The sequence below is a fragment of the Harmonia axyridis genome, chromosome 6 (assembly GCF_914767665.1).
Source record: "Harmonia axyridis chromosome 6, icHarAxyr1.1, whole genome shotgun sequence".
Classification (NCBI taxonomy): Eukaryota; Metazoa; Arthropoda; class Insecta; order Coleoptera; family Coccinellidae; genus Harmonia; species Harmonia axyridis.
In genome coordinates this window covers 35,750,877-35,756,876 of record NC_059506.1, presented here as the reverse complement: position 1 = coordinate 35,756,876, position 6,000 = coordinate 35,750,877, and positions in this window count along the sequence as shown.

The window sequence follows — 6,000 nt, the reverse complement described above, 5'->3', positions numbered from 1 at the left end:
ATAAAGTTAGAATTTGTTTTTTTTTAGAATCTTTTTGGAATAAATTAGGTCAGATCGGAGTTCGCGGATCGGGAGTGAAGTTTTATATAAGAAATTACACGTTTTTCGAGTGAGCAGTTTGTGAAAAATTAAAACTAGGTTTAGGCAGGGCCTAAAATACTTACCTAGCATCGCGGGATAAGGGCAAGTCTTTTGGTTAATTAATTTCATTTTATTTGTTGATGTTTGAATGTTTTTTTTTTCAATGAAAATAAGTATTTGAGTAGTCCTGATTCTCCCAAATTCAAAGTTGATATATTGTTTCGTTTGTTTGAATAACAGATTATTTGAGACATTTTTTGTTTTATAAAATTTTGGCCGTTGAGTCAACATTTCAAGGGATATTGTAACTTTGGTTATTTTTTTTTATTTTTCTTTATTATATTTAGTTTTAAAATTAAAATCGATTTTCATTGACCCAATAAACTAAAGCCTGTCCCTAGAGAAGGAAATTCAACTAACAAGACCTGTCCATTAAAGCGACAGGCCGGACTCACATAACATCTTAGTGAATTCACATAATTATTAATTCTCCGAGACCTCTGGAAAGCCGCTCTTCCAGGGGTTAAAAGAACATCTCAACCGGAGATAAGTGAACGATTGGTCAACATTCTCTGACCAACCCGTTCATGACAAATTTGGTGACAGCTTAAGGGATATTAGTTGATTTTTATTTCTCTGGGATGATATGACAAATTGGTGATAGCTTAAAAGATAATACTTGATTTTTTTTTTCTGTCTGGGATCGAATATTTTTCTAAAAGTTAATTTTTTTTTTGGTAGTTGAAATTTTGAGGATTGATAACAATGAAGTATTAGAGTAAAGTTTGAGAAAGAAACTGTTGAATTGGGAGACTTTTGGATGAATAGACCTTGTATTCTTTGTTTATGGTCGATATTTTAGAAGTTGAATTATTTTGAGTGTAGTGTTGTTTTATCAGGGGTGAAAACATTTAATTTTGTTGAGGTGGAGGAGTGTGTCGGATTCTGATATTTTATATTTTGGTATGTTATTTAGGAAGTTGCAGAAAATCAGCTGTTGGGCCTGAATCATATTTTAGCTAATTTTTCGTTGAACGTTCATTTTCTAAATCAACTAGAAGTAGAAGTGAATAAATAATTTTCATAATTAATTAGAGGTATTTGTTTTGAGACATTTTTTAATTTTCAAAATTTGATAAAGAGTTTCAAGTAGACATTGAAGTCAGATTTGTGCTAGTTTTGGAATTTACAGTTTTCGGTGAAAAGAAATTTTAGGGAATTTCAGGTAAAGGTCAGACAGTTGATCAACGTGGGATACCAAATATATAAGGGTAAAGGTAAATTATTGTATTGGTTATATTATTGTTATTAATTTTTGATATTCAAATTTAATTGAAAATGTCGATTACACCTCCTCTACCTACTGGTACTTCAAGTTCAGTTAATGCGCCAGGCGGAAATCCACCTGTGAATCCAGCAATAGTAAATATGCAATGTTATTCGCTAGGAATGATGTTGACTACCTTGGAAAATTTTTCAGGAAAAGAAGCTTTGAGATATTTTGATAAATTAGAACTAAGGGCAAAAATAGAAGGATGGAGTGAGGACGAAACCCTCACTCTATTGAAACTAAAATTAGTAGGCGAAGCATACAGCTATTTTAAATCAGATGTTACTTTAAATTTATTGACTTATGCAGAATTAAAATTGAGACTAACTGAAAAATTTATGTCGCAAAAATTACCGGGGGAATGTCAGTGGAATTTGAGTAGATGTATACAAAGACAAGATGAGGATGTATCTTCATTTTGTACCAGATTAAAAACTATTGGCGCAGAATTATTAACTGAAGATTTGATCGGAGCGACGAAAGAGGAAGAATTGGGTATAAGAAAGATAAATAGGAATTTGATTTTAAATCAGTTTAAAATGGGACTTCGAAAAGATATTATGAAAGAGGTTGGTATGTTTTTGTTACTAGAAAAAAATTTGGATTTAGAGAAAGCGGAAGAATTGGTAAAATTACATGAAATGAAAAATAGAATTATTCAGGGATACAGGTCATTTAATTCAAAAATATCGGTAATTGAATGTGAAATAACTTGCCAATTATGCGAGAAGAAAGGACATATTGCGAAAAATTGTAGGAATACTGGATTAAGTGGTGGAAAAAGAGGACAAAAAGTTGAGAATATTTGTTTTTCGTGTGGTCAATCAGGTCATTTCGCAAGGGAATGTAGGAATAATGCGAGAGCGATACATAAAACTCAAGGAGTGCGAAATATCGATAATCAGCCGGGGCGCTGGGTAAAGGAATGTGCTAGGAACGATCGTGAGATAGAACCAGGCGGACGAAAGGATTTTGACATTGGGACGATACATATCAATAGAGATTTTTCACGAAAAATAAATTTGCCATTTGAAAAGACGAAAAAGACTATAGAGATGAGAAAGAAAGTTGAATCGTGTAATCAGGGAACAAGTAATATGGGATCATGGGGAAAATTTGAAGAGAATCGTGTGAATCGAGTTAGGTCGGAGAAACTAAGCGAGAAAGAGAAATTGCCGGTAAATACGTGTAATAAGGATGTTGATACTCAGAACGGATTGCGTTCTCCAAAAATGCGGCTACCTAGAAGGGAATTTAGGGAACGTACGGTCCTGGTCTTTCCGGAAGTACATTCGGCAGGAATGCATGACGTACCACATTTGATAAAATTAAGTATCAACGGAAAGATAGGTGTTTGTTTGATAGATACAGGGGCAGCGGTGTCTCTCGTAAAAAGAGGATTGATTTCAAGAGACGAGGTCAATGAATACGGTGTTGACTGTGATTTAACAAGCGTATCAGGTCATAATGTACGTACCTGGGGTACGGCGAATATTGCGGTGAGTCCAATAGGAGAAGGATTGAAGATAGATTGTACGGTCATATTAGTGGATGATGAAACATTAGGAAACGTTGATATAATACTAGGTAGGGATTTTCTTAAGGAAAATCAAGCGCATATTAAGTATGAACACGAACCATCGGTAATTATGTGGGGAAGAGAGTTTAAATTTCTGAATAAAGATTTGAATGAAGGTATATATACAGGGGATAGATATACAGAAGAGAAGAAAGAGGAAATACAAGTTAATCACTTCAGGGTTAGGCAGGTTAGTTTGGAAAAACAAGGTGAAAGAGAGAAATTGCAGGTAAAGACGGAGGTCGGTACTCAAACGGAAAATTACGAGGAGAAAAGAAATTTGGCGATGAGAGATATAGGCATTCAAGTGGAAAATATAGCGGAATTTGAAACAAAGGGTTTTTCAAAACGAGAAGAGATTAATCAATCAGATAGCGATATTGAAGAAATAAGCGTTGACGAAACGATAGGGATGACAGAAAGAGATGAGAAAAAAATCCGTGGAAAAGGAAAAATTTCGAAGCAAAATATTACAAGTACGAAATCTCGGGAATTAACTGAGCCAATAAAAAAGGTAAAATCTTATAGGATTGAGAAATTTGACAAAAATACAGTGGATCCTAAATTTGACGTAGGGGAATTAGTTTATTTGAAAAAAATGTCGGCGAAACAGGGTATATCAAAAAAGTTAATGGAACCTTGGGTAGGACCTTGTAGGATTGTGGAATTGCTTGGTCCGATGACCTATAGAATTAGGAAATATGGGGGTAGAGAGGAACAAGTCGTTCATGTAGATAGGTTAAAACCGTATACCGCAAGAAATCGAGAGTTTGGGATTGATATAGAAGAATCCGACGGTTCGGAGAAATTAGATACGGACGGTAGCGAGACTGAATCTGATGATGAACGGACTGAGATACGAAAATTTTCGCCGATGAGGATGATTATGAGGTTGAATCGAGCGCAATTTGAAAATGAGGAAATAGAGGAGGAAGAAATCCCTCTAGGTAGATCGACTAGAGTACGTCGCCCACCGGATCGATGGGGTTGGGATTAATAGATAACGGTACATACAGATAAATCCATTGTAATATAGATTATTCATATTTTGGTAAATTTTCGACATTTTGGATAAGTAATGGAAATTTTGGTGATTTTTTTTTTATAGGTTTGATGAATTATGGAAAATTTGTTTTTTTTTTATTTTGATAATTGCGTAAAATGATTGATAATTGATAATATTGGTAAAATTTGATTAATTTTATTTCAGATTAAGGAACTTGAGAAGTATAGCGAAGTGAAATCAGAATAAGTTTTTTTGGGATTTATGATAGTTTGATTCTCAAAATAGTTGAAGAGACATATAAGTAATTTGGGTATTATAAAATTATTTAAGGAATCAATTTATGGAATCAAGACACTTAAGGAGTAATGATGATAGATTTTTTGTAGGTTTTGGAATTTCAATAAAAGTTTTGTATGAGAAAACATTAGTGGTTTTTTCATTTTAGGATTTTATTGGGATGATTCTGAATACGAATATTTTGAGTTAAGGAAAAAGTTGACTCTAGGAAAAATAAATAAGGACTTTTTTCAGTTTTGACAGTGAAAGGCTGAAAAGACAATGAAGTAGATAAATAGTTTGATTTTGAACGCAAAGAAAGAGGGAGAATAGGTATTTCGGATTATAACTACAGTTTCAGTTTTTGGGAAACATTGTACTTAAATCATTCTAGAATTATGCGGAACTCAGGATATTTAGTAAGAACTAGTAGAAGTGAGGTATATAGAGAGTTGCCAATTTTACGTTGATTTATTTTGTTTTTGAATTCCATTTTTATAAATAGTGAAGAGTTAATAAATTGTAGGTAAGGTGTAGTGTAGGCTGTTCGGGAGATAGGATAATTTTTTTTTTTTTTTTTTTTTGCAATTTTTGGATGATATAAAACCGAGTTTGCTTTCAATTTCGAAACTTTGACGGGTAACGTGGGACACATGTCCCTCAGGGAATTGAGTCGACCCTGCCCAACGTGAGATTCTAGTGGCTCCTTCTTCCAAGGAAGCCACACTACCGGATATAGGCTCCCATTTTGGGATATGGATGTTTTATTTTTCTTTTAGAAAAAAAAAAAGATTTTTTTTTTGGTTATATTCAACAGTTTATTTTGAAAATGAGTATCACATATTTGGAACGACGACGACGACAGAATAAAGTAAAGCGGATTTATAGTGTAACCTTTTCTTTGAGATAAGAAGTAAATGAGTATTAAATATTTTGAACAACGACAGAATAAAGTAAGGCGGATTTATAGCGTAATATTTCTATGGAATAATAAGTAAATGGATATTAAAAATTTGGAATGACGATAGAATAAAGTAAGAAGAATGAATTGATTATATTAGATTTGAGGATAATGAGACTTTTTTAAAATTTTGATGAGAAATTTAAAATGAAAAATAATATGAGAGACATATATATATAAAAGTAAGGGATATCGGATTTTTGATGAATATACTGGATTTGACTTAAATACTATTGATTGTGACATCGTCTTGTATGAAAAAGGATGATGGGGTCTTTTTGAACCTTTTCGACCTGAAGAAAAAGTTTCCATGCCCTGATTCTTGTGTCTTTGGTCTCGGACACAAGATGATTTGAATTGGTCTTAACCATGCTTTATATTTTTCGGCTTAGAGGCAACAAATTGCTCAAAATGATAATGAAGTACGCATATACTTTGTATATGCGTACAGAAATTTTCAAATTTGGAGATTTTGAGCGCTATAGAGTGGGCATGTCCGGGCTTCGGCTGGGTGATGATAGTTGTCATTGAGACGACATCCTCACCCCTCTTCTATTACCGATTAGTTTATAGAAGTGGCCTTCAGCAGCCGAACGCTCTTTAAGTTTTTATGATAATGATAAGATTATTATCAAACAATTTTCCTCAGATGATTGAGATGAATAGTAGAAGAGAGTAACTGTTTAAAGATTTTTAATGATTTGTTCAATGCAATAGTTTTTTTATTTGGAAATCAGAATAGATAATTTGAGACAATATAAAGGAGA